This window comes from Medicago sativa, chromosome 4 (assembly GCF_051527215.1).
Source record: "Medicago sativa cultivar Bolivia chromosome 4, Bolivia_mono, whole genome shotgun sequence".
NCBI lineage: Eukaryota > Viridiplantae > Streptophyta > Magnoliopsida > Fabales > Fabaceae > Medicago > Medicago sativa.
Genome location: NC_140752.1, coordinates 89,757,635 through 89,781,303, shown reverse-complemented (window position 1 = coordinate 89,781,303; position 23,669 = coordinate 89,757,635). Strand labels below are relative to the sequence as shown.

The window sequence follows — 23,669 nt, the reverse complement described above, 5'->3', positions numbered from 1 at the left end:
ACCATGCATAAGTCCTCCATAAGTTCAGCCCATTAACACCTAGCCCAACAAAATTGCTTTCTGCACCTCAGAAAAAACCAAACGCGTAACAACAAAACAAAACAAACTTAACAACTGTCATAGGAGCTTCTCACCGGTCTGACGTACTACCTTGCTAACGAGAGATATGCCACTTTTGGCACCGGTAAGGGAATTTTGTGTTGGCGTGTTTCTGTCCTTCTATACGTTCTCACAGCTGTTTGTCCTTCAGTACATGCTTGATTAACCTTGCACGCATATTATGCAGGTTCTCGACATGGCTTTTGATGAAAAAGCTACCTAGAAACTTTCTTCGAGAAGTGTCTAAAGTTTTTTCATAATTGGAAGCAGATGTTTGGATTATTTGCTTTTGTTGACGAAGAAAGTTTCTAACTAGTAGTCACATCCTTTTGATCAGGCATGACCTAGAGGAGTTGTTGTTCATACTAATCTTAGTGATGAGCTGAGCTAAGGCTATGTTTGGTTGATCAAAGAAAGTAGGAGGAAAGAAAGTGAAAGGAAAGATTGTGAAAGGAAAGATTGAGAGTAGAAAGTGAGATGATTTTATTAGTTGTTTGGTATAAGAGAAAGAGGAAGGAAAGAAAGATAAAAAGTAAAAAATAAAAAAATGGTAGTTTTAGTAAATTACATAACTACCGACATATTAAATTGATATGTATTTACTTATATTAATATATATAATATTATACCAAAAAAAATGTATCAAAGAGAAAATAATGCCAAAAATAAGAACATGGGAATAGTGAATAGCAACAAAAGAATTTATTAAAACCTGACGCCACAAAAACGCAAAAACAAGCGCTGGAAATAAAAAAAAATTGATCAACATATAAAAGTAATAAAGCAAGGGTGTTTGTGACTTTTCATCTTATAAATGGGTTTCTCACCACTTTCTGCCCAAATCTGTGCGGAAACAATTTTAGTGTGGGTCCCATCAATAATGTTTCTTTCCTATGTCTTTCTATGGTGTTCCAAACTATGGAAACATCTCCTTTCCAATTTATTTCTCTCCACACACAACCTTTCCTCCCTCTATCAGTTGAAACAAACACAATGTAAATGATATTGATACTTGGAAAGGTTGTTATTATGAGTCAGTGTTTTCTATTTGTAACATTGTTATAGTAGATTATGTGAAACCAAAATAATTGCCTAATGGTTTTAAATGATAAATTATTATTGGTACATGGTTATGTATATTTGTTAAATTTAATCAAACAATTTATCTTATAGAAAAACAAAACATACTTTTGCCTACGGAAAGTGACACTAATTATCTGCAGTTTGACAGAAAGATAAGTAAAATTTGACCAAGAGTCATTCCACATGACCATATTCAGTTGGTTGTGTCTTTTTATATGTTTCATAGTATAATGTTCATTTTATTTTATTTTTGGCCCAAGAATGTTCAATTTAATTTAATTTTATTAAACTTAGGGGTATGGAATACTAAAACCATAAGTATGGTTTAATGGTTTTGATAATGGACTATGTGAAACCAATATAATTGTGTAATGATTTTAAATGAAATTATTATTGATACATGGTTTTAAATAATCATTAAGATGTTATGCACTAAAATTATTACTGAAACCATACGTATGGTTTAATGGTTTTGATAGTTTTCAATGTGAAACCAAAATAATTGTCTAATGGTTTTGTAATAAAAAAATTGTGATAAACATTTAAATCATTATTAAGTAACCACGTAATAGTACACACTTATAACCTAATGTGAATTAATCAATAAGTAACCACTTTTTTTGTAAAGCCTCGTCATCTCTCTTTTATTTCTTACGTTGTAAACCGAATTTCTGGCTTTGTCTAAATATAATTGCGCTTTAATGGTTTTAATAGACTTGTATGTGAAAGAAAAATAATTTGCAAATGCTAAATAAAATAAAAGAATAGTGAAAATTATTATTGACAAATGGTTTTAAATAAAAACTATTACTGAAACCATAAGTGTGGTTTAATGGTTTTGATAGTGTTCTACACGAAACCAAACTAATTGTCTAATGGTTTTGCTATGGGTATGGTTTCTGTGAGTTGTACTCCATAACCATTTTGCTGTGGAAATGGTTTATGTGAGTTGTACTCTAGAACCATTAGATGTACTTAATGATTTTCTTTGATCCAGCAGGGTGCATATGACAATCAAAAATAAAAACATATGAAATTTTCTAACCATAACAGAACATTTTCAAAACCATCAGATTCAGGCAGCAACTTTGAATTCTTAGCAACAGAATCACAATTCTCAGAAAAATTCCCAATTTGATTTCGACATTTTCTCAAACCAAGTCCATCATCAAGTTTCCCAAATTCAAATCAATCCCTAATCCCTCCAACTCATTACTCCCAATTCTCCTCCTCTTCAACGTTTCACAATCAACGTCGTCCTTTTTCTTCCAAAAATCAAGAATGCAAAGGAACTTGAAAATCTCCAGCAAACTTCATCACCAAACCAATCAAACCCATCATCTATATGTAACCAAAATTGAAAATCATAGCAAGATTCGAATTCAAACACAAAATCATCAATAGTAACAGTTGTTGAGCTTCACAGATCCGTAAACCACATAATCTTCAATCAATCCATAAACTCGTAAACCGTTTTCGTTTTTCATTCAACAACAACACAAAGCTTCAGCTCTTGTACCAACATCAAAGCGCGAGTTCAACTACTGTCAAGAGTATCAGATCGAAATCAACACAACGAGTGAAGATTCGACAACAAACAACACAGAACCGGATCGTTCAAGCAAGAAGAAGAAGAAGTTGAGGCCAGATCATAGTTTCTTTTTCGTCTCTTTGTTTGTTAGATCTAGAACTTGTGAAGCTTTGTTTTGAAAAACTAAGGCCGGATCTGTAATCTACATGAAAAAGGATATCTAAATATGGAAAAAAAATTGGATTCGGAGTTGTTTTGAAACTCCGACACGGTGGTGCACCACCGGCCACCGTGCCGGAAGCGTTTTGCTCGCTGGAGAAGAAGGAGTGGATGGCGCTGTGTTTTAGTGAGAGAAATGGTGAGAGAAGCAAATGAAGTTTAATTGTGGGGTGTGAGCTGAGAAGGCTAGGATTATTACAAGTGTCCAATAAATCTAATGGTTGTGAAGTCTTTATGCATGGTGCATAAGCAAATGGCTTATGCACCATAACTTTTGCCTAGTACAATGATACACATATGTGTATATAAGAAAACGATCACGCTGTGCACAGGGGGAGAACGTTTTGGAGAGAGGAACAGTAGCGGCACATGGAATTGGAAAACAACATCAACATCTATTGAGAAGAATTGAGGAGCAACACCGATACAACGAAACTCCATCGGTTTAATTTCTTTACTATGTTGTTTATTTCTTTTATCATGTGTAGCTAAATTTCTTTTATGGTTAAGACTTAGATGAATCTGATGTAATCCTATGGGAACCCTAATTTGTTTAACTCCTTTGAATATCAATGAAAGTCTAGTTTTTATTCATATTGCTTTATGTTTAATGCTTTTTGTATGTTTATCATCGACTACTAACCCTAGCTTTATGAATATGCAAATTGAACTTAGAGATTGAATGACCACTAACCCTTACTTTTGACTCTGATCTAGGCAATAAGTTTAACCTAAGTAATCAAGTTAGAGATAGATCATTATTAGGTTATGACATAGGGATTAACGTTCTGTTAAATCCTCCAATGGTTTCGAATTCACTTAAAAGATTAAGGGGTTGTTACTTGCGGGGAGAATTCTAGGTCCAGAGATTGGGTAGAATTATTTTGTTAATTTGTCGTTGAACTAGATAATCATTGCTTGAACTAGGAGTGCAAATTACCATAGGAGAACTTCGGAGGATACGAAGGTCTTAACCATATTTCTCTCTAATTTTCTAAAACCTATCTTTTATTGTTTTTAATACATTCACGTTACAAAAATCAACTCAACTGCCTTGGGCACCATTGAATTTAATATATCCTTTATTTTAACGCTTTTGCCGAGTAGAAATTGAAACAGTCCCTGTGGATACGAACTTATAAATTTTATTACTTCGATAAATTTTCAGTACACTTGCTAAAAGTCTATCAACGTTTAATTTATTTTTGTGTTGATTTTTTATCGTATTTGATTCACGTCTTAGTTTAATTTATTTTCGTGTTGATTTTTTATCGTATTCTATTCATGTCTTAGAGATTGGATAAAGTTTTGGGTTTGATGCCTAAATTTAACACAATTATCTCCTTTTACACATATTTGAGACCAACTATGGATATCAAAGCTAACATAAGCAACATTAGACCACCATCCATAATGGAGGGTCTTCCTTTTGAAGACCCGGTACCTAATAAATACTCTCATTGTGAAGTAAAAAAAACTGGGTACTTATAAGAAAGTCTCAAATTTGAAGACCTAGAAGTTTTTTGGGTACTTGTAAGACTCAAGATCTCAAATAAAACCTCAATCTTAATGGGCCCCACAAATTTTTAATATTAAAAATTGAAATGTAATGATATAAAATTATTGATAGTTGATCATGAAATTCCACTTAAGAAATTTATGTGAGATGCTACTACTATTAAAATATTATAAATGAGTGATGTGTACATACGATACCAATTTAGTACCCAAAAATGGGTTTCTTCATTTTGCATGCTCTTAAGCACTCTCTTTTTTATGTGGGACCGGTGTGTTTTTAATATTAGAATATTGAAATGCAATGATGTAGAGTTATTGATAGATGATTAATGAGTTCCGTTTAAGAAATTTGGTTGAGATTATGGGTTGAAGAGATTGATTGCTTATTAGGTACTATAATTAAATAATTATAAATAAATTATGTGTACACATGAGACTCATTTAGGTAACCAATAATGGATGTCTCAATTGCGAACGCATTAGAGAGATAAATTCATATAATAAAATAATATACTTTTTAAAATATTATTATTTTAGTATAAGTGATGATATAATTTAAGTAAGTGCATCAAATCGTACTCAAACAATAAAGTAGCAAGTTATCGTCTCAAAAGGGGTTGACGTTTAATTTAGTAATTAGTGAAATTTATTTTAAAAGCAATAAAGGAAGAGATTTGAGAGTAGTTGCAGAGTGTTTTGCAGGGTTTGTTTCAGGGTTTAGAACTTCTTTCACAAATGATTCTTGTTGAGCTATCAGCCTATTATACTCCAGCAAATACTCAGGATTAGGATTACAAGTGTAATCTGTCAGTTTTTCCATCTCGACAGCTTCCATCACATGTTGGACTGAACTATTCTTCTTCTTAGCAATCAATTTCTCGCCTGCTGAAGCTGATAATAATTTGAAGAATGATGATTTAAAATAGAAATCACAACTGATTCAAGATAGTTCCAAACATTGTCAACAAAGTTAACTGGCATATAAGAAATGCCCTTAACTTTTCTCTGCAGTATTGTCAAAAATGCAGTTCTTGGCATGAAATTTGGTAGACCAATCCATTTGGCCTCTTCCAACACCTTAATCTCTTCCATAAGAAAATTCTTTTTCGCATCACTTTCAGCACAGTTTTCAAGATCGCTTGCATATAAGTTAAGCATCTCAACTAATCGAGCAGTACAATGCATGTGCTTGTCCTCAGGGTACTCTTTGAAATCACCTGTAAGAAGAATCTTTTTGAGAGAATCTCTAGACAAACCAAGAATATGCATAAAAGCTGTCATAGCATCAGCAACAGAAGATAAATTAGCAGGTAAGTTCTCTAACTCATTTGCATTAAAAGCAAGTTTCTCATTAATTTTTTTGATGATCTCCGGCAAAGTTTTTGAGATAATCATAGCTTGAACCTGAACAAGCTTCTGAGCTAAAACAGGAATACCAACAATGGATTTGTCAATCCTAGAAAGAAGTGAGTGAGACTCGAACAGCTTTTCTTCTTCCAATCTAGCATCTTCATAGGTCTCATCTCCAATTCGGTTTCGCACACAGACATAACCTAGACCGATGTTAACATCATCAGCAGTAACCTTCTCCAACAATCCTTCAGGAGATTTATCTGCTTTTGTCACAACAGCTAGTGTCCTTAAACCAGTTTTATCAACCATTTGTGACATCCTGAAAGACTCACAATTAGTAAAATCAACAGTGGCGGAAAGGACATTCAAGATAATACTTTCTTCAGGAGTTATATACTCCATAATAATATCTTTTATCTGATCATAGATATTATCAGGTTGACCATGAACAGGTACACGGGTGATACCTGGAAGATCAACCATAGTAAGATCAGGAACACCATTCTTTTTGACAATCAAAGTCAAAGGAGTGTTGGAAATCCCTTTGGCAGAACCAACAATCTCTTCGGTAGCTATGTTTATTGCATCAGAAACATCTTTTTCATCAGTGAAAACTGTTTTGCCATTGAATTCTAACAAGAGCTCTGGCTTTAAAAGTGGATGATTCTGAAGGCGCATAATTAAGGGTACCCTCGTGCAGATTCCTTGTCCACGTGGCAAGCTGATACCAGCTAAAGATTCAAGGACACTGGACTTTCCTGAAGATTGATCTCCAACAACAACAATTGTTGGAAGCTGAATTCCTTCTTTGGCAATGTTGAGACGCCTTAGATTCTCAAGGGCGTCGAGAACTGGACGTATTTTTTCATTGTAGGATGAAACAATTGGTGCAACAACAGAAAGAGGTTGAGCTTGCTCAACATGGACTAATGAAAGTGATGACTCATCACGTTGGTTAGCACTAACAGAAACTTTTGTAGTGGTTCTCTTTGAAGTCACAACCATTTTGAGGACACAGCACAAGTTATGACAATGTTAGAAGAAAGTGAATATAAAAAGCCTTTTGTGAGGTATATAAGATGAATGTATGGAAGTTTAGCTGAAATGCATATTTATAGAGAGCCTAGTTAAGGGGAAAATGAAATGAAGGGAAAGAGGGTCGTTTGGTATCTTGTAGTTAATGGAGTTTAGTTGAGGTTTACAGGGGAATTGGAGTTACAATTTGGCAGTTACTTCCTAGGAGTGTCTTCAATGTTTGAGCAATTGAAAGGTTCCTCGCTAAATGCATGCATGGTATGGAAGTGGTAGTAGTAATTCCTCTATGATGATCATACAATACATATCCAATGCAATGCATTAAATAATAATTAAAGTAATGGTTGGACACTCAATTTCCCTTTGAAACACCTGATTAATCACATGCAAAATTGCGATTAATTCAGTTGAATAGATTGTTAATTTAGATCATGGTTAAAAATTGTGGTTTTATGCGGTTTACGCTAAAATAATATTTAATTTTATGCAGTTTTATATATTTTTTAGATCAGTTTAGATATGGAAACCCATACTCATAACAAATTCTAGGTTGTTTGAATTTTGTTCAAACCCGGATGAAGGTATTTGGCTTAGCAATATTGGTATTTTCAGTTGAGCTAGATCATAAGAACAATTGGTTGAAATTTAACTGCCGACACTTCACATTCTTTTTGGTACAGCTCTCACTTCAAATCAAATTCTATCAAAAGACATACAATGTGATTGTGTGGTACCCACTCCCAACAGTTAACACCAAGATGTTACAATATTGTTATTTGTTAGGTTTTCCATTTCCCCAAAATTCAAGGATGTGGCTACTCCAATAGTTTGTGCTACCACATCGGTCTAAACATAAATAAATTAAGGGTCATCTTAACTTATGTCCTAAAGACACAAGCTAAAACAGAATTTTTTTTCTTAAAATGATTAAGATTTTAAATTTCTAAAATATGAAATGCACAATTTTTCATAAAATGTTTTTATCTTTAGTTTCTTAATTTGTGCCTTAAAGCACAAGTTAGCATTTCCCACAAATTAATTAAGAAATAGAACATGTTAAAATCATTACAACATGTAAAGTAAGAACATAAAACCATTGCATTAAGGTAAGTAAACCATGATCACAAAAAACCAACAACATGACACGATAAGGTGAACAAACAAACAACAAAGGAACAAGATACTACTAAAAGTTCCAACAGACAAACAAAAAGGACATGACAAAGGGACACTTGCATGATAGATTAAAACAAACTAAAAGAAAGACAATTCCAGAATTAACTCCAACCCTTATCAAGCACTGCTGCTAGTTATCCCCATAATTTCCAATCCTGTCCATAATGTTGGCCACGGTCTCTTTGCTTTCTTTCAAAACTGTCACACTCCTGCTCAACTTCTGTCTCTTCCCTGATATTGAAGGAGACTCCTCAAGCAGCCTCTCAACACCACCACCATTTGCTGATAACAGTTCATTACAGATCTCCTTTTGCAGATCAACATTCACAAGTTCATTGATGCTTAACATCAAATGGTGGTGGAGCACAATCACATCAATTAACCTCCGGAGCACAATTTTCCAATAAGCTGTCAATCTGGCCTTCAAATCATAAGCCTGATTCAACATGTGTGGATATTTCATAAGCTGGACAACATCAACGTCACCAACACCTTTCAGCTTCACAGTACTTGAAGCTCGTTTAACATTCAAAACTTCATTCAAAAACACTTCTTGATGAGCCATCAGCTTGTTATACTCCTCCAAGTACTCAGGGTTACATGTGTAGTCTGTAAGCTTCTCCATCTCAACAGCTTGAAGCACATGCTGAATGGAATTCTTTTTCTTCTTAGCAATAAGGTGCTCAGCAGCTCTACGAATTGAAACCTGAAGCTGATAATAGTTAGAAGAATGACGATTCAAAACTGAAACAACAACAGTTTCCAGATAATTCCATACACTTTCAACAAAATTAATTGGCATATAAGAAATGCCCCTAACTTTTCTCTGAAGTAAGGTCAGAAAAGCAGTTCTTGGCATGAAATTCGGAAGACCAATAAATTTGGCTTCCTCAAGAACTTTGATTTCCTCCATTAGGAAATCCTTAGTGGCATTACTTTCAACACAGTTTTGAAGCTCACTTGCGTATGAATTCAGCATATCTACTAATCGAGCCGTGCAATGCATTTTCTTTTCATCAGAATACTCTTCAAACTCTCCTATAAGAAGAATTTTTTTCAGAGAGTCTCTTGACAAAGAAATGATTTGCAGAAAAGCAGACATGGCATCAGCCAGTGAGGATAAATTAGCAGGCAAAGTTTCCAGCTCATGCAAACTAGTAGCCAGTTTCTCATTAATCTTCTTAATGATCTCTGGCAAAGTTTTAGATATAATCATCGCTTGAACGTGAACAAGCTTTTGAGCCAAAACAGGAATTCCAACAATAGATTTGTCTATCCTGGACAGAAGTGTGTGACACTCGAACAGCTTCTCTTCTTCATTCCTTGCATCTTCGTAAGACTCTTCACCAATTCGATTCCTTACACAAACATAACCAAGACCAATGTTAACATCGTCAGCTGTAACCTTCTCCAGCAAACCTTCAGGAGATTTATCAGCCTTTGTCACGACAGCAAGCGTTCTCAAACCAGTTTTATCAACAGTTTGTGACATCCTTATCGACTCACAAGTAGTAAAATCAACAGTAGCAGAGAGCACATTCAAAATAATACTCTCTTCAGGAGTTATATACTCCATGATAATATCCTTAATCTGATCATAAATGTTATCAGGTTGACCATGAACAGGAACACGAGTTATACCTGGAAGATCAACCATAGTAAGATCAGGAACTCCATTCTTCTTTACTATCAAAGTCAGTGGGGTGTTGGAAATCCCTTTGGCAGTGCCAGCAAGCTCCTCAGTGGCTGCGTTTATAGCATCAGATACATTTTCCTCATCAGTTGAAAGTTGTTTGCCATTATACTCCAAAACAAGCTCTGGCTGTGGAAGTAAATGGTTTTGCAGCCTCATAACCAAAGGTACCCTTGTACAAATTCCTTGTCCACGTGGCAAGCTGATACCAGCTAATGATTCAAGGACACTAGACTTTCCAGATGATTGATCTCCAACAACAACAATGGTTGGAAGCTGAATTCCCTCTTTAGCAATGTTGAGACGCCTTAGATTTTCAAGAGCATCAAGCACTGGACGTATCTTCTCATTATAAGAAGATACAATTGGTGCAACAGATAGAGGTTGAGGTTGATCATCAACATCAACATGGACTAATGCAAGTGATGATGATTCATCAAGTTTGTTTGCCTTTGTGGAACTCTTGTTTCCAATTGTCATTTTTAGGACAAGTGATACTGTGATTGGATGCAAATAGTATAGTACGTACTAAACCTTTGGTGAGATTGTGATGAACAAAGACTTAGCTTAAATGCATATTTATAGAAAGGAGAGCCTAAAGGGAAAACGAAATGAAATGATAGATTTGAGGGTAGTTCGGTATCTTGCACAACAAGGCTGGCTTTTCAAAGGGAATTGGAGTTACTTAGCCTTGCAGGTTAGTTGGGACCGACTCTCTTTTGAGGTGGGAATGACACACTACTCACTATAATAACTTTCTCTTTACTTTTTTTTTTTTTTTTTGAAAAGCTTCTCTTTACCTCTTTACTTATAGTTATTTTCTGAAAAGTTTCTCTTTACTTTCTTACTTAGGCTCTGATTGGTAAAAATAGCGGTTGACTGATAAGCTAGCTGATAGCTGATGACTGATAACTTTTAGCTGATAGCTTATAGCTGATGGCTGATGACTGATAGCTGATAAGTTAATTGAAGTGTTTGGTAAAAGGGAAATGATTGTGACCACGAAAAGTTTAATCACGAGTAATAACGAACCATTGATTTCAATCATCTCCCACCCTGATTTCCGCGAAAAACCAAGTGATTGAATTATCCTTAACTGATATGCATACACCTCAGCATTTTCGTGGATCCCGTGGAAATTTGTTCGTGTTATATAGATGTGCTCTTGGTAAAATTAGCGGTTCAATGAGCTAATAAACCTAAAATGACATAAAAGGACATTCTTAATTCATAATAAAATTTACAAAAAATTATATGTTTTTCACTGAATTAACGGTTCAACTAGCTAATTAATTATTTTTCACTGAATTTTATTTTTTACATTCATTTAAGTTTTATAACGTAAAAAATAATAATATATGTTTCTATCTATCCATTTTAAATTATAAAACTAAGAATAAAATTATAAACTATAAACTAACAAAAAAAATGATAAATTTAACTAACAAATAATATTAAAAACGTAATTTGTTTTACAGTATTGTAACAATTGACTTTCCTTAAAAAAAAAGTTGTAGCAATTGACAGTAACATAACAAAACATTTTTTTGGAAAAAAATAATAACGTAACAATGCTTATATACGTGCCTTAAAAAAAGTGTAACAATATATGTTTTATTAGAGAAAATATATATCAAAACAGCACCAGAAAAACAATATATATAAAAAAAATGTTAGTCAAAAAATATATATAAACGTAACATGTTAGTAAAAAAAACAATATATATAAACGTAACATGTTAGGAAAAAAAAAATTAAAAAGAATGTTAGTCAAAACAAAATATATAACGGTAACATTAAACAAATTATAAAGGGGTAGAATTGGATTTTAGATAAATGAATAAGGATAAAATTGGAAGAAAAGATGATAAGCTATAAGCTATTAGCTCAAACGCTACTTGGAATAGCTTCTGAAAAATAGCTTATAAGCTCATGAAATAAGCTATAAGCTCGTGGTGAAAGACCATTACCAAACGGAGCTTTTTTTGTCAGACGAGCTTATAAGCTATGAGCTATAAGCTATAAGCTCGTTCAGTGGTCTACCAAACAGACCCTTATAGTTATACGGGAATTTTTCTTTTCTTTTTTGAAAAGCTTCTCTTTACATCTTACTTATAGTTATTTTTTGAAAAGTTTCTCTTTACTTTCTTACTTATAGTTATATGGGAATGTTACTCAATGTCCTTATGATGTTTGATAATCTTTATGATATTTGATAAAATATTTAAAGTATATATTTTTTTGAGTTTTATATATTCAACGTATTGAAACATCGAAAAACAATTTTTTTTATATAAAAGTTATCAAATGTTGTCATTGTTGAATTCTTAGCATGTACCCTTAAACACATGTTAATAAGATGCATAGTTATAGTATGTTCTTTCATCTTATCTTTTATCTTTCTTTTAATCTATCTATTTTTCGCAAAACACATTTTTTTTTTGTGGTGACTTTTCGCAAAACACCTTCTTAAAGTACACTAAAATTACCATATTTTTCCCTCTTCGAATCCCAGCATATTAGGTACTTCAAAAGTTTTGATAAATTAAAGGGTTTTGTTAACAAGTATCATAGGGCATTTCCTTAAAAAAAAAATTATCATAAGGGCATTGATTAAAGAATCTATTTATACCTTTTTTTTTATTTTAGAAATACAATTTGTTATTTTTGTTAATAGAAGGATTCTATTATTTTATTCAATGGCAAATACATGGTACTGGTACTATGGTTGCATGATCGTTTAGTCATGACAAATATTTATATTTATATTGTATTATTTATTTATTTTTATTTATTAATTATAAATTTTTGTCGTGTTTTATTTTCTACATCTATCAATAATAAGCATTTGTGTTTTGATTTATGTATAAATGAAAAATATTAATCATATACTCTTATAATCATATACTATTATAATGAGATTTAATTTTTTTTATTTAATGATTTAAATAATATGATACAAAAGATAAATTATAATTATAATAACTTAATTAAAATATATAATTGAAAGATAAAAGTCCGGGCAGAATCTTTTTTTTGAATAATGGTAAAAAAATATTTATTTTATTTATCTTTTTATATTTATTAAAAAGCAATAAAAATTAATCACAAATTGAGTTGAGTTCTTAAACTGCAAAACAAAGAAACATGATATACAAGTAATAAGAGCATTCACAATGGAGATTTTTATTTTTAGATATTTAAACGGGTCTCACGTACACAAATTTCTGAAACAAAATTCTTTAATAATTTATCAATAACTCTATATCGTTACATTTTAATATTTTTTAATAGTAAAAAGATATAAGTCCCAAAAAAAAAAATGTTACATGAAGCAACTTCTACCCAAATCCCAATAAGTATCCTTATTTTTACCTTCACAATGGGAATACGGGACTAGATCTTCAAAATGAAAATCCTTCCACCATTGTTTTTCATTCAGGCTTTCTTAACCCGTAAGAGTGCGTGGGAGAGTGGAGAGTTGATAGAAGTGATTATTTCTGCAAAGAAGTGTAGTCTTGTCATATGGGAAAGGTTTGATGCAAAAGGGCGAAAAAGAAACTCAGGATAAAATGTGAGAGATTCCTTGTACGTATGATAATTCAATTTGTCAAACAACAAGAGAATATATAAAATAATAATTCACATGTTTTCTCTATGCATGTTCAAATCACTTAAGTTTAGCTTCTACCATCATTAGTATTATAGGTGCTACTACAACAATATCTATAATATTGTCATTTCTAATTCTATTTCTTTTAGTCTTACTACACGTCTAACACAACATCATAATCTTTGTTAAATTTAATTTATTTTCGTGTTGATTTTTTATCGTATTCGATTCATGTCTTAGAGATTGGATAAAGTTTTGCGCTTGATGCCTAAATTTAACACAATTATTTCCTGTTTTATCTTGGTTTTCGGGTGTCAAACATTGATTACGTTTGAACCTTTCTAACCGGTGATATCTTATTTTTTCTTGGGAAGGGAAAAAGTAAGCAAAACCCTTGAGAATCGAGGTCCGGGAGTTGTTTTCGCTACGGGAAGGTGTTAGGCACCCATAACGACTATAGTAACCTATAGGAACCGTCTTTAATTTCTACGCGCGCGCTTTATTTTTAAATGCTATTTTGAAAATGTTATTTACACCTAAAAGTTACTAAGTGAAGAATTGGAGGGAGAAGAATGTTTTTGGATTTTTATTTTAGTTGAATTGAAGGAATTTTGTTCCTTGCCTACGTACCCGATTAAGGGATCAAATCCACCGTAGTTCTCTTCCAAAAATGTTTTTGTTTTTGTTGGTTGATTTTAAGTTTGAAAATTGGAATTTGAAGAATAGAAAGAGGCCTCAAGGGCATAAGATTGGGAAATTGTGAGGTTGAATTAGTCATTTGCAAAATGTGGTCCAAGTTTGATTATTTTCATTGAAATTTGATTAAGAAAATGAAAAAGAAAATACAATGGGATTTTGGGTCCCAAGGTTTATTTTGAAAATGATTTGAATGAAGTTTGTTCAAGTTTTTTTTTTTTTTTTGGAAATTGATTTTTCTAAGTATAAGGCCTAAACATACATCTAAACATACAATCCTAAACATACATCTAAACATGCATATTCTAACTATATAGTGATGTGTGTGCATGTGTCGGTGCTTGTGTCGGTGTACATTATTAGAGTCCATTGTCCATATTACATCATGCCCTAGACACATTCTACGGCCTCTTTGCCAAGAAATTAAAAGCATGAAAGTAAAATATTACAAAATTTCCTAGGTGTTACATTCTAAGTATTAATATGGGAATTAAAGTGCAAGAAATGAAACTATAATGGAAGAATGAAGTATGCTTGTGGAGATGCATGAAACATGAAATAAAATGGTTAGTGGCACAAGGAATAATAAGGATTGAAATAGATGCAAGTAAAATGGCATAGGAAAGTAATGAAACTTGACAAAAAAGTAACAAAATCTTAGCACACAAAAGTGGTAAAATATGCCTAAACTTGGTCATAAAATTCCCACAAACATAAGGCCTATAATTTTCATGCCATGACAATCTTTAAAAGAGTTTTATTTCAGCTATGACATGAAAATTATAAGACAATGTTAAACCAAGAATCGTGACACATTTTAAGCATATTTCACACTTTATTTCCACAAACAATTATTTACATGTCTTGTAAAACAAGAAACTAACAAATCAAACCTCAAAACAGTAAAGAATAGCACCAAATCAGAGGCATACACATTGTAAATTCTCATACCAAGGGTCAATATACCATAGCAAGATTTTGGGATCAAGAACATGCAAAATTTTCACAAGAAATTAACAAAAGGTAACATAAAATCACAAGAAAACTCCACATATATTTTTTCCAATTTTAACATGCAACAATTATCACAAAAATACCACAAAACTTTCAAGAAATATGTATGAAAATTTTTGGAGTTTTTTAGAGAATTTTTAGACACAAACACATGTAAAATTTCACAATTTTTAACAAAAAATGGTAAACTTTTAACAAGAAAATACTACATATTTTTTTACCAAGATTTAACACATAAAAACACCAAAAAAATGTCAAGAAAATAATCAAGAACACATAGAAAATTTTTAGGATTTTTTTTAGAAAAGTTTTGGACAGACAGGGGTGTAAACAGCAGAATATAACACACACACGCAGGAAGGGGGGGTGCGCGTAGCAAAACGTCCCATAGGCAGGTTTGGGCTGAAAAGAAGAGCTGGATCAGCTTGGATCCATGGGTTATGGATCATGGATTGCTATAAAAGAGGATTTACTGGTTTTTTCCTCATTTTAAACCCTCCATTCTCTCTCTAAGATTTCAAAACTCCCTCTCCTCTCTCTAAGGTACCAGATCGGAGAAGATGAAGGTGGTGGTGCCGGAGCAGCTCCGGCGCGGTGGTCGGCCGGAGAGCCGCCGCGTCGGAGCTTTTTTTTTTGTTCTTTTCGAAAAAATTTTACATCAAAAGGCTTCACTCCTTCTCCTTTATTCAAATCTGGTACTAGATTTTCGAAACAAACCACATATAAGCCTAGATCTAGAAAAAACCCTCACCAACAAAACTTATTGTAAACACTACTTCATCACCAAGTGTGAACACGATAGCAACATAGATCGAATAAAAGACGAGGGAACACGGTTTACCTCTTATGAGATCGGAGAAAGACGCTAGGGAATGTCGACGGGAAGCTTGAATCTACTTCTCCTCCTTTTCCGGCTTGAATCGCAATTCCGATTTGTCTTGCTTGAACAACCTTCTTGATTCGGTTTTGACACATTCACGTGCTTGAATCCGCGTTTTTTCTGCTTGATATATGTGTTATGGTGTGAATTCGAGTTTAAATTTGCACTGTGATGTTGTTATGAGCTTGGATCTGTTTCGTTGTGTAATTGATGATGATGATTTGGTTATGGAGGTTGGATGAATATTCAAGTGTTCTCGAATGTTCTTGAGTTTTTTTGTGATTTTTGGTGGTTTTGATCTGTGAGAAGAAGAGAGAGAAAAGTGAAATCTGTTTTTTGATGAGTTGTAACAGAATGAATAGTGATTGGTGACTTGGCCTGTGATGACTGGAATTTATAGCTGACACTTGTGACTGCTGGACCAATAAGCCACTGCCATGTGGCGTAACTAACTCTTTTACAAATGAAAAACTGACACGTGGCACTGGACTAAATGACTTGGACAATAATGGACTAAAATGCAATTTTTAGGAATTTTAGGACTTAAAAATGAATTAAAATTGGTAACCGGAAAATAACGTAAAGTGAAACAATTAAAATTGACAAAACGGACTAAAACGAACCAATGGCCTAAATGAGGTACTTTAAAGTAACCTCTCTCTGCCGAAATTTCGTGTGAAATGACCAAAATGCCCCTGGGGCTAAAACGACTAAAAAATGACTCAGATGCAATTTTAAAATGGATTTTTAACAGGGGATTGAAACAAAAGTTTATACAAGCGAATTAAAAGACTCAGAGACAATTTTTAGAATTTAAACAGGGTTTTAACACATGAAAAGACTAAAATGCCCCTAGGGGCAAAACTGACTCAAAATGACTTCAAATGCAATTCTAAAATGGATTTTGACATAGAATTGAAATGAAAACTTATTCACACTATTTGACAAGACTCAAACAAATTTTTAAAGATTGAAAGAAATTTTAACATGAGAAATGACTAAAATGCCCCTAGGGGCTAAATTGACTAAAAAATGACCTAACTGATATTTTTTGAAATGAATTTTGACATGAGATTGAAACAAGGAAAGACCCAAACAATTTTCCGAGATTAAAATGAGTTGAATGCAGGAAATGACTAAAATACCCTTTTACATGAATATTGCAAATAATATTGAAATAAAATGCAGAGAAGGATGCAATTGATCAGAGACATATCAAATGACTTGAAATGCAAGAAAAGAAGAATTGAGTTGGTATTTTTAGGTCCAAAATTAGGGTATAACAGCTGCCCCTATTTAAGTTTCTTTGTCCGGGGAGTCAAGAGACGAAGTCTTAGAGTTGACGGGACGAAGATACTTAAATATTAACATTTGCACTGCTTTTGGACATAAAAATACGTTTTCAGATTTTCAAAAAAAACATGAATGCCATGCAACATTTCATTTATGAATGCAAGACAATCGAACCGGAATCTACGGGCTGTGTCACACCACCAAGGGATTTATAGACATCAAGGTAGAAAGAACGGGCAACAAATAGACAGGTACAAGCTGTTCTTTGGATCGAACTTGCCACTTGACCGAGAGATACAAACAAGAGACGGGTACAAGCTGTTCTTTGGATCGAACTTGCCACTTGACCGGAAATACAAACAAGAAACGGGTACAAGCTGTTCTTTGGATCGAACTTGCCACTTGACCGAGGAAATACAAACAAGACACGGGTACAAGCTGTTCTTTGGATCGAACTTGCCACTTGACCGAGGAAATACAAACAAGAAACGGGTACAAGCTGTTCTTTGGATCGAACTTGCCACTTGACCGAAAACATATACATATATGCAGGTACAAGCTGTTCTTTGGATCGAACTTGCCACTTGACCAGTAACAAGATACAAATTGAAAGTCTGGTTTAACAAGATACCAATTGAGGGTAAATTGTCATTGACTTGATTTGAAAATAGACATGACCATTTTTGTTGGCCCAAAAGTAAATTGACATTGATTTGAACTGAATTGACAGTTGAAATTGACATCAGCATTGACATTGACATTGACATTGGCATTGACATTGACATTGACATTGACATTGACATTGACATTGGCATTGACATTGGCATTGACATTGGCATTTGACATTAACATTGACATTGACATTGACATTGGCATTGGCATTTGACATTAACATTGACATTGACATTGACATTAGCATTTGACATTAACATTGACATTGACATTGACATTGGCATTGGCATTTGACATTAACATTGACATTGACATTGGCATTTGACATTAACATTGACATTCGACATTAACATTGACATTGACATTGGCATTTGACATTAACATTGACATTGACATTGACATTGGCATTGGCATTTGACATTAACATTGACATTGACATTGGCATTTGACATTAACATTGACATTCGACATTAACATTGACATTGATATTGGCATTTGACATTAACATTGACATTGACATTGGCATTTGACATTAACATTGACATTCGACATTATCATTGACATTGACATTGGCATTTGACATTAACATTGACATTGGATATTGACATTGAATTTTGACAGCTGACAGTTGGATATGCAACATGTATGTATGGTATAGCAAGATTATTGGATGTATGAGCACATAAAATGCATGATTATGCATGTATGAATGCTTGAAATGCATGATTGGTTTGTAACTTGACAAGAAAATTTCACAAAGGCAGACAAGACATTGGAAGATTGGGCACGTAGTGGCTCGTGCTGCAACATGTTCCCAGGGGAAAACCTCTCTGGAGAGACCGTCGTTGAGAGACGTATCAAAACCATGGCTGAGGGCAATTAAAACTTGTAAAGGAGGAGCCTTAGAAAGTTCTTAGATACAGGTCGCCGTTGCTAGGCGTATCAGTGCTGGGTAAACATTGGATGTTCGCATCTGTGGTCAATGCTTTTCAATATTTCATTCTTTCATTTTTCATTTTCAAACCCCATTTTTGCCTGAACCGCCCTTTCGGGTTTTCGATTCACCGGGGAATAGATTCTTTTCATTGCCCCATTTTTGCCTGAATTGCCTTCATAGGTTGTCAATCAGCGGGGTGCTCATTTTTGCCTAAGCCGCCCTTTCGGGTTTTCAACTTAGCGAGCTTTTTATTTTCATTTTTTATTTTTCATTTTCATTCTGTTTTTTCATTCTTGCCATTGACCACAGATCATCCTGGGGAGTAACCTGCTTGTAATATGTATTGAAGGAGACATTGACATTCATTTGTTCATGCATGTTTCGTTGAAATGTACCCTATTGCTCAGGTTTGTTTTCAAAATAGACAGGAAAAGAGTTTTCAATTTTCAAAAATGTTTGTTTCAGACATTGACATTATCAATATAGAAAGAAAATATTTTGTACATAGCATTGAAAGTAGAAAGAAAAATAGAGTTTCAAACAAATAGCACAGGCTCAAATTGATGTGGAAGAGTGAAAGTCAGCCAAAGGCATGTCTTCACGGATTTGCAAAGCTTGGAAAATGGTAATTTTATTGGTTGGTGATACATTGAACACGATGACCGCTACATTTCATAGAAATTTTGAATTCACAAATACAGAAGCCTCTGATGAAGACGATCATTGACAGTTGCAGATGCCCCAAGGGGTGATGGTGATTTGCCAGATATAGTTACTTGTCTTTTATTGTCAACCTCATTTTTGCATGAACCGCCCTTTCGGGTTTTCGGCTCATCGAGGCGCTCATTCTTGCCTGAGTTGCGTACAATCTCAGCGAGCTTTTTCATATATTTGTTTTTTTGTCCCTAACTTTTGCCTGGATCGCCCTTTCGGGTTTTCGATCCACCGAGAAGCGCATTTTTGCCTAGGCCGCCCTTTCGGGTTTTCGACCTACCACGCTGTTCTTTTCTTTTTAGACAAAGTATTTCTTGACTATATCGGCATTAACAGGATTTGGGAGTTCAACACCATCCATGTGTGTAAGAATCAAAGCACCACCAGAGAAAGCCTTCTTGACAACATAAGGACCTTCGTAGTTAGGTGTCCACTTGCCCCTTGGATCGGGTTGCTGACTTATCCTTCTTTTCAATACAAGTTCGCCTTCCTTGAATTCTCGAGGTCGGACTTTCTTGTCAAAAGCATTCTTCATTCGTACTTGATACAACTGTCCATGAGTCATAGCATTCATACGTTTCTCTTCAATCAGATTCAATTGATCATACCGACTTTGACACCATTCAGCCTCAGTTAACTTTGCTTCCATGATCACTCGAAGAGATGGAATCTCCACTTCCAGGGGGAGAACTGCTTCCATGCCATATACCAGAGAGAAAGGAGTTGCCCCGGTTGAACTGCGCACTGTAGTACGGTAACCATGCAAGGCAAATGGTAGCATTTCATGCCAGTCTTTGTAAGTGGTGACCATCTTCTGAACAATCTTCTTGATGTTCTTGTTAGCGGCCTCAACTGCACCATTCATCTGAGGTCTATACGGAGAAGAGTTGTGATGTTCAATTTTGAATTCTTCACATAAAGCTTGCATCATGCTATTGTTCAGATTGGAACCATTGTCAGTGATGATCTTGTTGGGAACACCGTATCGACAGATGATGTTATTCTTGATAAACTTGACAACCACTTGCTTGGTCACATTTGCATAGGAAGCAGCTTCAACCCACTTGGTGAAGTAATCAATTGCCACTAGAATGAAACGATGTCCATTGGAAGCCTTCGGTTCAATCCTTCCGATCATGTCAATACCCCACATAGAGAAAGGCCATGGGGAAGATATAACATTGAGAGCATGTGGAGGCACATGAATCTTGTCAGCATAGATTTGACACTTGTGGCATCTTTTAGCATGTTTGTGGCAATCACGCTCCATAGTTATCCAGTAATAGCCGGCTCTTAACAGTTTCCTTGACATGGTGTGACCCGAAGCATGGGTCCCAAAGGTACCATCGTGTACATCATGCATCAACTTCTCAGCTTCTTGTTTGTCAACACATCTCAGCAAGACCATGTCATAGTTCCTCTTGTATAGGATTTCTCCGTCCAGAAAGAATCTACTAGCCCATCGTCTCAAAGTCTTTTTATCCCTGTTGGAAGCACCAGGTGGATATTCACGATTCTGCAAGAATTGTTTGATGTTATAATACCAAGGCTTTTTATCATTCACATCTCTATCAGCTTGATCTGGCATATTTTCAATAGTGAACACTGAGCGGGTCTATCAAGACGCTGTACTTTGATTACAGGCACATCATTCCAGTGATTCACACGAAACATGGAAGACAAAGTAGCGAGAGCATCAGCCATCTGGTTTTCATCCCGAGGGATGTGGTGCAGTTCAACCTTTGTAAAGTATGTCAACAGACGTCTTGCATAGTCACGATAAGGAATCAGCTTCTCATGATGAGTCTCCCATTCACCCTTTATCTGATTAATGACAAGTGCAGAATCTCCATAGATGTCAAGGTGCTTAATTCTCAGATCGAGGGCTTCTTCAATGCCCAAGATGCATGCTTCATATTCAGCTATGTTGTTTGTGCAGTCAAAGGTTATTCGAGCGGTGAAAGGAATGTGGTGCCCCTGCGGAGTTACAATGATGGCCCCAATTCCTTTACCATAAACATTAACAGCACCATCAAACACCAATCCCCACTTGCTATTGGGATCTGGCCCTTCATTGATCAGTGGCTCTTCACAGTCTTTTGCTTTCAGATACATAACTTCCTCATCAGGGAAATCAAACTTAATCGGCTGGTAATCATCAAGAGGTTGACAAGCAAGGTGCTCAGCAAGGACACTTCCTTTGATTGCTTTCTGAGCTTTGTACACAATATCATATTCGGACAATAACATTTGCCAACGTGCGATCTTTCCAGTAACAGCAGGCTTCTCAAAGATGTACTTGATTGGATCCATTCGGGATATCAACCAAGTGGTATGATTCACCATATAATGACGCAGGCGTTTGGCAGCCCAAGCTAAAGCACAACAAGTTTTTTCAAGCATTGTGTACCGAGTCTCACAGTCGGTGAACTTCTTGCTCAGATAGTAGATGGCATGCTCTTTCTTACCAGTCTCATCTTGCTGACCGAGAACACAGCCCACTGAATCATCTAACACTGACAGATACATAATCAAAGGCCTTCCTTCCACTGGTGGGACAAGGATAGGTGGCTCTAACAGGTATTCTTTAATGCTATCAAAAGCTTCCTGACATTCATCATTCCATACAACAGGCTGATTTTTCCTGAGCAATTTGAAAATTGGACCACAAGTAGTAGTCATATGAGATATGAATCTTGAAATGTAATTCAGACGTCCGAGGAAACCTCTGACTTGCTTTTCAGTTTGAGGGGCCGGCATTTCTCTGATGGCTCGGACTTTGTCAGGATCAACTTCAATGCCTCTTTGACTGACAATGAAGCCTAGCAACTTTCCCGATCGTACACCGAATGTACACTTGTTAGGATTCAACCGCAGCTTGTACTTTCTTAGTCTTTCAAACATCTTTTTCAAATACACAACATGCTGCTCTTCATCACTTGACTTCACAATCATGTCATCAACATATACCTCAATCTCTTTGTGAATCATATCATGAAACAGAGTTGTCATACCTCTTTGATAGGTAGCACCAGCATTTATCAAGCCAAACGGCATTACTTTATAACAGAACGTTCCCCACGGAGTGATGAAGGACGTCTTTTCTCTATCTTCAGGAGACATTCGTATCTGATTATAACCAGAGAAACCATCCATGAAAGAGAACACTTTAGATTGAGCAGTACTGTCAACAAGCACATCAATATGAGGCAATGGGAAGTTATCTTTTGGACTAGCTTTATTCAAATCTCTGTAATCCACGCACATTCGAACTTTCCCATCTTTCTTTGGTACTGGTACGATGTTGGCAATCCACTCAGGATATTCAGCTGTCATGAGGAAGCCCGCATCAATTTGCTTTTGCACCTCAGCCTTGATCTTAAGAGCCATGTCTGGACGAGACCTTCTCAATTTTTGTTTGACAGGAGGACATTCAGGTCTTGTCGGTATCCGATGTTCCACAATCTTGGGATCTAGACCCGGCATATCTTCATAGGACCATGCAAAGACATCTGGATAATCATGGAGGAGCTGAATAATCTTCCTTTTCACTTCTGGCTCAAGTGCAGCACCAATCTTGATCTCTTGCTTGTTCTCTTCAGTACCCAGGTTGATGAGTTCAATCTCCTCCTGGTGAGGCTGAATGGCTCTTCTTTCTTGTTCAAGCAGTCGAGTGATCTCATACGGTATCTCTTCATAATCATCATCCTCATCTTCAGCTTCATATACAGGGAATTCAAAATTTGGAGGAACCATAGGGTCACTGTGTTCAACGGGTTTATTGTGGTTCAATCTGCATAATATGATTGGGATGATTTTAGAAAAATGTTTTTTTTTTCATGCAGATTTTTGAAATTAATAAGAAAAATTCAGATGTTTTGGTTTTTTCTGGCATTACCATTATTTCCAAGAAAAAGGCACTAAAAAGTAAAAAACAAAGAGTCGTGGGAAAGACGACAACTTTTTATTGATTAACGGCAATGCCGAAACAAACACGCCCTTACAAAGATATCACTTTCGCCTTGGGCAGAGCGAAAGGATTTTTATTTTGAAAACAAGAAACATGAGCAACAAGACACATTACATGGAAGCATGCATGACTAAAGGAACATCAATGGCTTCCCAATTTCTCACAGTGCCTCC

The 23,669-nt window shown here is 34.9% G+C and overlaps 2 pseudogenes across 1 annotated transcript; both read right to left on the bottom strand.

Annotated features, from left to right (window-relative positions):
- Positions 1-5,009: 5,009 nt before the first annotated feature.
- Positions 5,010-7,316, bottom strand: LOC146933518 (dynamin-related protein 4C pseudogene; annotated as a pseudogene).
- A 597-nt stretch (positions 7,317-7,913) lies between these two features.
- On the bottom strand, positions 7,914-10,259 carry LOC146933517 (dynamin-related protein 4C pseudogene; annotated as a pseudogene). The gene has a single exon (XR_015007494.1). The product of XR_015007494.1 is annotated as a dynamin-related protein 4C pseudogene (transcript).
- Positions 10,260-23,669: the final 13,410 nt, after the last annotated feature.